General features: G+C 37.6%; 1 long non-coding RNA gene and 1 other non-coding gene across 3 annotated transcripts in view; both read left to right on the top strand.

The window, feature by feature from the left end:
• LOC123499772 overlaps window positions 1–10,000 on the top strand; it is a 66,517-nt gene that overhangs the window by 32,640 nt on the left and 23,877 nt on the right. The gene's annotated exons all lie outside the window — the stretch shown is intronic.
• Window positions 1,040–1,112, top strand: Trnak-cuu. The gene has a single exon. It is a non-coding gene; the product is annotated as a tRNA-Lys (tRNA).

The raw sequence follows: 10,000 nt of genomic DNA, 5'->3' as shown, positions 1-10,000 counted from the left end.
AAAGGAAGGAGGAGGGTCTGGGAGGGTTGAGCGCACGAGAGACAGGAAGGAAAGGAAAATGGGAAATGAGAAAGTGAAAACTGGATATTATGTCGTCATGATGTTGTGAAGTTTAGTATGTATAAAGAGGAGGAAACGACGAAGTTAGGAGGAAGAAAATTGAAAGAAGAAAAAGAGGAAGGCAAGACTGAGAAACACAACAAAGGAAAGGAAACGAAGGATAGCGAAAATAGCAATACCACCACCACCACCACCACCAATAACAGCAGCAAGAACAACAACAACAAGACATGGCAGATACAGTCAGTTAATCAGTCAGTCAATCAGTCAGTCAGTCAGTTAAGGTTGGACTGCGGCAATGGCACGGAGCGAAATTACGTCATTAGCTCCCGACACACACACACACACACACACACACACACATACACACACGTAACTACTAAATCAGCCGCCAACCTTCTCTTCGCCTGGCCATCAAAGAGGAACGAACCACTAAGGGAAGCCTCGAGATATATGACAGTCCTGCTCGCCTCCCTAACGCGCGGCTGACGTGACGCGGCGCCTGCACTGCGTCTGTCCCACCCACTCATTATTAGGTAACTGCTATATATAGATTTACCTGTCCTTTTGTCTGTATGTATGTATGTATGTATGTGTGGGTATATTTACGTACTATTTATTTCATTTATCTGTGGTATATCAAATGTCTGTGTCTTCGTGTGTCTGTAAGGGTATTTGGTGAGAACTGTGTATAGATTTACTCTGTCCTTTTGTCTGTTTGTATGTATGTCAGTGTGGGTATATCTACGTATACTACCTTTTAATTCATCTGTGTTTGTTTTTGCTATGTCTTGTGTCTGTATCTAGGTTTTTAAAAGCGTATTTGGTGAGAACTGTGTATAGATTAACTTGTTCTTTTGTCTCTGTCTTTGTGTATATCAGTGTAGATAAGTAGCTATTTATTCATCTATCCTTGTCTTTATCCATCTCTAGTTTTTCTATATTGGTTTAGTTACTAGCACTCTTCGTTCTTCTATAAGCCCGGCTAGCTCAGTCGGTAGAGCACGAGACTCTTAATCTCGGGGTCGTGGGTTCGAGCCCCACGTTGGGCGACACATTTTTTTTAATAAGGATTTCTGGTGCGGTAAATGACAAGACAGAGTTCAGGGTTCGAGTTTCTTCGTGGGTGAGAGTTGAGCGAAAAAATAAAGTAAAATAGAATTGATAATGATGAATAGATAAAATAATGTGTCTCACCATTTTTGTCCGTTCATTTAGGTTTCTGTTCGTCGATCTGTTCACCTATTCTCTCTCTCTCTCTCTCTCTCTCTCTCTCTCTCTCTCTCTCTCTCTCTCTCTCTCTTTATCTGTCTGTCTATCATTTATGTCTATCTGTCTATCTATCTATCTATCTATCTATATCTATCTATATCTATCTATCTGTCTATCTATTCGTCCATTCTCTGTCTATCTTTACCTATCTACCCACTTCACTATTTATACATGCAGCCACGTATCGAAACACACACACACACACACACACACACACACACACACACACACACACGCGCGCGCGGGTTAGCATACAATATCACACCTAGGAATACCAATAAGAGAAAAACACACACCCTATTACCACCACCACCACCACTACTACAAACAGCATTATTAACCTCGGCAATGTTCTGTGTGTGTGTGTGTGTGTGTGTGCGCTCGTGCAAACACTACAACGTTGGTGCGACGGTGAAAGACTTGACGCGGAAGGGCAGAGAGTGAGACACGCATGGTTAATAGATGTATGAGTACTGTACTGTACACTCGGCATGGGGAAAGGATTAGAAGTGGTGAAGTGGTGGTGGAGGGACTATGACTGAATGGAAACTGTTGTCAAGTGAATGTTGTTATTGTTAGTATAGTAATGTTTGGTATGTGTGTGTGTGTGTGTGTGTGTGTGTGTGTGTGTGTGTGTGTGTGTGTGTGTGCTGGTGAAGCTAATTTTGTTCTGGTTAAAGTATTGTTTTTTTTTTCCTCATTTTAGTTTTTAGTTGTTTGTGATTGGAGTTGTAATATTTCTGCTGTTAGTTCTAATGTTAGTTGTATTTGATATATTTCACTTTATTCATATATATTTTTTCGCCCTAGTGAAGCTATATGGAATTATTGTTTGTTATATTGTTATTATTTGCGTAGGTCAAGCTAATGGAGTTATTATTAGTTTTATCGGTAGATGAGGTAAATGGTGTTGGTGATAGTCCTAATAATAGTATCACACGCTAGTAAAGGGAAGTTATTGTTAGTTATATTGTTGTTGTAATTGATGTACGTTTTATCAGTAGATGAAGCAAATAGTGTTGGCGATAGTACTAATACCAGAAACACGTGCACGCTAGTCAAGGCAGTGGCGTGATGATAACACGTTTGACTTACAAGTTTAGAAGACGAAGTGGTAAAAGAAACATAGCAGTGGAATAAAAAAAAATAGTAACAAAAGTGAAAGAAGTAAAAAAAAAAAATGTGTTAGTGTGATACATCAATTGTGTTTGTAAAGGAAAAAAAAAGTGAGAAAATGTCTTTGTGAAGCGTATGTGGCAATATAGAGAGGACACGACATGGGGAAGAAAAAGGAGAAGGAGAAGAAGGAGAAGAAGAAGAAGAAGAAGAAGAAGAAGGAAGAACAAGAACAAGAACAAGAAGGAAGAAGAAGGACAAGAACAAGAACAAGAAGAAGAAAATTCGATACATCAATCAAGTTTTTTTTTTTTTTTTGTATATACATACAGTAACGCTTCTTACACCCATCCCTCCTCTTTAGAGACATCAAATTCATGCAATAGTGTTCAGCGTTCCTGCGTGTCACCTCGAGCACTTCGGAATGGCTATCGTGGAAATTACAGCAAATTTTCGAGTGTTTTTATGATACTGAGTGATAGTTTAACATGTAGTATTCTGGGTCAGTGAGAAACAAAACACCCACAAATAATATATGTACACTCTTTGTTGAATACTTACGAGACTCCACAATGCTGAAGAATACAAATTTATTACCTATTTCTTGAGATAAAAAAGAAAAAGCCCCTCACAATTGATCGATCTAATATCCACCGCTTCGTGTTGAGGATAAGAGAAGCCACCACGGCGATCGTTCTCATATCCATCCATCGTTGCCGCGGCCATAAAGATAAATTTGGGGTAATTGTACAGGACGGGAAGGGACGGCGAGTGACGCAAATTTGAAGTGTGGCAAGACGACCAGGCGGTGATGGAAGGGAAGAGAGAGAGAGAGAGAGAGAGAGAGAGAGAGAGAGAGAGAGAGAGAGAGAGAGACGACATACACAGAAACAGAGACAGAAACAGACAGAGACAGACAGACAGAGACAGTGGGGGAGAGAGAGAGAGAGAGAGAGAGAGAGAGTGAAAGGTGAAAGTAGGACGAAAGAAAGATTAAAGGAGGTTTGAAGGCTCAGACGGAAGAGGTTTTGGGTAATGTAGTGTCGGGAGCTTATCATCCAAAACCTTCTGTCCTGTACCGTGTCTCATCTCTTACTTTCTATCCATTCCTCCTCCTCCTCCTCCTCCTCCACCTCTTCCTCTTCCTCCACCTCCTCCTCCTCCTCCTCCTCCTCCTCCTCTTCCCACTGTACCTCACTCTCTCCTCCCCTCATCTTCATAACACCAATAACACCAATCTCTATTTTACGAACGGTCAGCTTTTATTGAGTTTTGCAAATTACGAACTAAATAATCTTCGGTTGATTTGTGGGTTTTTTTTTTTTTTTTTCTTTTTTTTTCAGTTAGGAGCAAAAATCTATATTGTCCTTTGGCTTGATTTACGAGTGTTTAGTTTGGTTTTACGAGTGAGATGCATAACACACACACACTCTCTCTCTCTCTCTCTCTCTCTCTCTCTCTCTCTCTCTCTCTCTCTCACACACACACACACACACACACACACACACACACACACCATCCATAACATTTTCAAGCTAACATTATAAAGCACACATTCCCATCCCATCACGCCTTTACAGCCTTGTTAAAAGTGATATTTCCAAGCCTATCACAGTCCGTCCCTCACTGTACCCTACCCCACCATGACCCTTCCTCCTCCCTCCCCTGTCCCTCATCCCTCACCCTTTCCCTCCCTCTCTCCACTACTCACTCTCCCTACCTCTCTCTCTCTCTCTCTCTCCCTGCACCTGCCCACGTGTACCTGCGCCTCTCCTGCGTGCATTACCGAGCGCTCAGGGGAGTGTGTAATGAGGGCTTTTAGCGACATTACATGAAAAGGGTTTAGCGCAGTCTCCCGTAAATCAGCGGTTGTCATGGAATACAGTTTTCTATGAAGTAATGAAATAATGCATTTGAGGGAGGGAGTGTTTCCAGTGAGGAAGGCATCTGGCTATAGTTTGCAGTTCTTAGTGTGCTACAGGTAATGGGAGTGATGGCGAACTGGTGATGGAAGTGTAAGTAACGATGGGTTTAGTCACTTAATGTGTTTGAGGAAGTGTTCGAGTGAGAAAGGGACTGAGTGTTGTTGTCAGCCTAAATATCCAGGGATCGTATTCTCAAACAATGCCGCAATTCACCTCCACTATTTCAAAAGGCCTTATCTAAGTTCACACGGATTTTTTAATGTGTTTTTACGGTTCTAGAGGCAGAGTGGCAAGATTTCTACTTTATTAACGGGAGAAACACTCTTGAAAACCACGCTAGTCATCTCTGTGGCCTTGGATGATAATCGTGGTAAGACAGCAAATACGGGCCCAGGTAAGGAGTGTTGTAATAGTGAACTAATAATGAAGGTAAATAATAGCCAATTGAATGGTATTAGGAGTTTGAAGGAGCTTGCCACAGGAGTGTTGTAGTAGAGAATATTCAAAACAAATAACAGTAAATTGAATGATGATAAGTTTGTAGGAGTTGGAAGTGAGAAAGGCTTGTATCTACCGCAAAGAGTGTGATAGTGACGAACTGGTAACGAAACAGACTAACAACGAAATAGACAAGGAAGGAAAAAGATGACAAAATATTAGCGAAATAATGACGAAATGATAGAACGATATTTTAGTTAGCGGTCTTTGTGGGGGGATGGTAATGAATAAATAAAAATAGTAATGTTAATAACGGTAAAAGAGGGAAATTGATAAATACATATATGGGGTGCAGAAAATAAACGGATGAAAGGTAAAAATGTGTCATGTTATGGTCGGAACTATTTTATTTTTGGCTTCGTTGTTGGGATTCGATGAGAGAGAGAGAGAGAGAGAGAGAGAGAGAGAGAGAGAGAGAGAGAGAGAGAGAGATATATATATATATATATATATATATATATATATATATATATATATATATATATATATATATATATATATATATATATATATATATATATATATATATATATATATATATATATATATATATATATATATATATATATATATATATATATATATATATATATATATATATATATATATATATATATATATATATATATATATATATATATATATATATATATATATATATATATATATATATATATATATATATATATATATATATATATATATATATATATATATATATATATATATATATATATATATATATATATATATATATGCATCCTTTTCTATATTTTATCGCTATTTTCATGGTAACTGTTCTACTGATCTTGCTAACTGCATACCTCCCCTCCTCTTGCGGGCACGCTGCACAAGGCTTTCTTCTTCCTCTCATCCCTATTCTGTCCAACTCTCTAATGCAAGAGTTAACCAGTACGCTCAATCATTCATCCCTTTCACTGGTAAACTCTGGAACTCCCTCCCTGCATCTGTATTTCCAAATTCCTACAACTTGTCTTCTTTTAAGAGGGAGGTATCGAGGCATTTGCTCCCCTAATTCTGGCTGACGGTCTTGGCACTTTTTGTACTCTTTGGAGAGCCAGCGCTCAAGTGGGCTTTCTTCTAACTTTCTCTATTTTGCCCTTGGCTGGCCCTCTTCCCTACGTAAAAAAAAAAAAAAAAAAAAAAAAAAAAATATATATATATATATATATATATATATATATATATATATATATATATATATATATATATATATATATATATATATATATATATATATATATATATATATATATATATATATATATATATATATATATATATATATATATATATATATATATATATATATATATATATATATATATATATATATATATATATATATATATATATATATATATATATATATATATATATATATATATATATATATATATATATATATATATATATATATATATATATATATATATATATATATATATATATATATATATATATATATATATATATATATATATATATATATATATATATATATATATATATATATATATATATATATATATATATATATATATATATATATATATATATATATATATATATATATATATATATATATATATATATATATATATATATATATATATATATATATATATATATATATATATATATATATATATATATATATATATATATATATATATATATATATATATATATATATATATATATATATATATATATATATATATATATATATATATATATATATATATATATATATATATATATATATATATATATATATATATATATATATATATATATATATATATATATATATATATATATATATGTGTGTGTGTGTGTGTGTGTGTGTATATATTTATTTATTTATTTATTTATTTATTTATTCATTTATTTATTTATTTATTCATTTATTTATTTATTTATTTGAATCAGTGTGTGTATATCCATCTGTGTATGTGAATGGAGATGTGTATGATTTGTGTACATGTTTCACCCTGAGATGTACAGATAGGCGAAGACACAGTATGAAAAAACACACACACACACACACACACACACACACACACACACACACACACACACACACACACACACACACACACACACACACACACACACACACACACACACACACACACACACACACACACACACACACACACACACACACACACACACACACACACACACACACACACACACACACACACACACACACAGGGCAAGGCATTCACGCTTCCATCACACACAAAACGTTACCACCGCGTCAAATAATTTTCGTGATGGTGAATATATATATGTATTTCTTTTTTCCTTACCTTTTTTTCACACACACACACACACACACACACACACACACACACACACACACACAGCGGACATACCAAATGGAGATTTTTCATTTGTGCGGCGCGGCCAGATTACGGGCTGGTAATGATTGTGTGTATTTTGTACCGACTGTAATATCATATCCAGCTTTGCCAGGACAGGAATTTCTCTCTCTCTCTCTCTCTCTCTCTCTCTCTCTCTCTCTCTCTCTCTCTCTCTCTCTCTCTCTCTCGTTTGAATTTGAGTTTTCGTGCTCGCTCTCTTTCCCTATTTTTTTTTGTTTTTTTTTTTGTTTCCATATATAAATTTTCAAGCTCTTGTGTGTTTTATCATTTCAGATTTATTACTTTTATGACAACCGTGCCGTGTGTGTGTGTGTGTGTGTGTGTGTGTGTGTGTGTGTGTGAGACCATCTGATCACTGTAGCATCACCATTTCACCATGGCCTTCATCTTGTCTTAACCTTACTACTACTACTACTACTACTACTACTACTACTACTACTACTATCACAGAAACAAAAACGATTATCCCAGCACTTTCCGCCCTGTGCTCCTCGTCCATCCTTCGCTGCCCCGCCGCTGGTGCCGCCACTCCCTTCCGTCCCGCCACCACCGCCGCCGCCGTCGCCTCCTCCTCCTGCCCCCAAGCCTCGCCTAACGGAATCACCATAACAGAGAAGATTCAGATAAACTTCCTTGGGTTTCTTACACCGCGGTCCCTCACCTCTATAACTCGTGTGTGTGTGTGTGTGTGTGTGTGTGTGTGTGTAGATTTTGTTTTTCTAATGAGTGTTTTGAGGTGTTGTCACTACATTGTTTTTTTTTCTGTTTTCTTTTTTTTTTTTTAATCGTTTGAGGAGTGAGATGACAGTGTTGTTTGTATTGTTTCTGATTTTATTGTTTGTTTGCTTGTTTATTTGTTTGTTTCTTTCGTTACCTATTCATTTTGCTCATTTCTCTCTCTCTCTCTCTCTCTCTCTCTCTCTCTCTCTCTCTCTCTCTCTCTCTCTCTCTCTCTCTCTCTCTCTCTCTCTCATCTCATCTCATCTCATCTCATTTAACCTCATTTCACTCTATACGTATATCATCTCACCTCACCTCATAGCACCCAACTCTACCCAACACTCCAAGAACACTACAATTAACCACCAAGAAACACCCAGGAAAACTCAACACAACACATCCCCCGCGGCACATCAAGCATTACAACACGAGAAGAGCCACCAACCAGCCAGCCAGCAGCCAGCCAGCCAGCCAGCCAGCCAACCAACACTCCACGAGGCACGGCCGATTACAAAGGCTAAGCTAGGACGGTCAAGGAAGGGAAGGGACGGGGGTGACGCGACTCACTCATCCTTTATAACCCTTCATCGACGCTCTCACTCCCCCTTACGGCCACTGAGCGAAGCGAGGCGCGACGGTGGAGGTTAGAGAGCTTGTCTGGAAGAGGAGAAGGGGCGAGAGAAGTTATAACGCGTATATAGAGGAAGATAAGGCAAGTGTGTTAGGGTGAAGACCAGAGGGAGGTGGAGGGGAGATTACTTGCTATAAATATTCGCAAGAAAGAAAAGAAAGAAAAGGGGAACAAAGGAAAGACGATAAGAGGGTGTAAGAATAAAGGGAGAGAGCAGCGGCAATGACACAGACTAAGAGGAGAAGGAAGCGAGGATAAAGATTGTTGTTGAGGAGAGTGGAGTGAGAGGTAACGTGAGGAGCAGAGAAGGAAGCAGTGTTGTGTTTCACCTTGCTTAAGTGTACGTACAGACGGAAAGATGCGCGGGGATTTGCTAATGATTGGGTAGTTAACATTGTAACAGCATCAGTATCAGCGTCATCAGTAGGAGTGGTTGTCGTAGTAGTTGTAGTAGCAGTAATAGATCAGAAAGAAGAGCAATAAAAGACAAGTATACTTACACGAATCTCAAGGAAAGAAAAACAGCAATAAAGTGGTCTTATCTTGTCCAAGTGAAGTTAATGTTAGCAAAAAAATCACAGTAAGAATGATATTTCCCGGTGATTGACGTTACGGCCTTGTTTCTCACTGCCTCCTTGATCTAAAGGCGAAGGAGACGAGAAACACAATTAGTCTAGACGAAAAGGAAGAAGCAAAAACAAAAAAATAAACAAAATAGGAGACTACGTACATTTCACCTTGTCTTAACAAATCAAAACTCGCCAAGCTAAGGACGCCGGAGAGAGAGAGAGAGAGAGAGAGAGAGAGAGAGAGAGAGAGAGAGAGAGAGAGAGAGAGAGAGAGGGAAAAATGTTAATGTAAAAATGCAAAACGGCGGCTTCATTGAGGAAAGTCTAATCTCGCAGTGGGGTGGTGACGCACGCAGCGGTGGAGGCCGAGAGGGATGGAACAGTTAGTGAGCCGATGATGACGCGGTGGTGTTGACGTGACACTGAAGAGGCGACCGTCCTTGTTGAGGCTAATGCAATGGAGGAGAAGGAGGAATGAGTCTGCTTAAGTATTGGAGGAGGAAGAAGAGAAGGATATGCTAAGAGAATTTTTATTTCTTGTGCCTATAACTCATATTCTTAAACACTTCACTATTTCAAAAGGCTATATTTGAAATTATACGAGTTTTTAAAGGTGTTTTTTACGGTTCTGAATGCAAAGTGAGAAGATTTTTACAGTATCAATTGGACAAACATTCTTCAAAACTCCGCTAGTCATCTCTGTGGCCTTGGAAAACAGTCATGGTGAGAGATCAAAGCGTTTCTGAATACAGACCTATGTATATTTGTTTCATTAGTTTAGTGATCTTGATT

The sequence above is a fragment of the Portunus trituberculatus genome, chromosome 50 (genome assembly GCF_017591435.1).
Source record: "Portunus trituberculatus isolate SZX2019 chromosome 50, ASM1759143v1, whole genome shotgun sequence".
Lineage (NCBI taxonomy): Eukaryota > Metazoa > Arthropoda > Malacostraca > Decapoda > Portunidae > Portunus > Portunus trituberculatus.
This window is presented reverse-complemented; position numbering and strand designations above follow the sequence as displayed.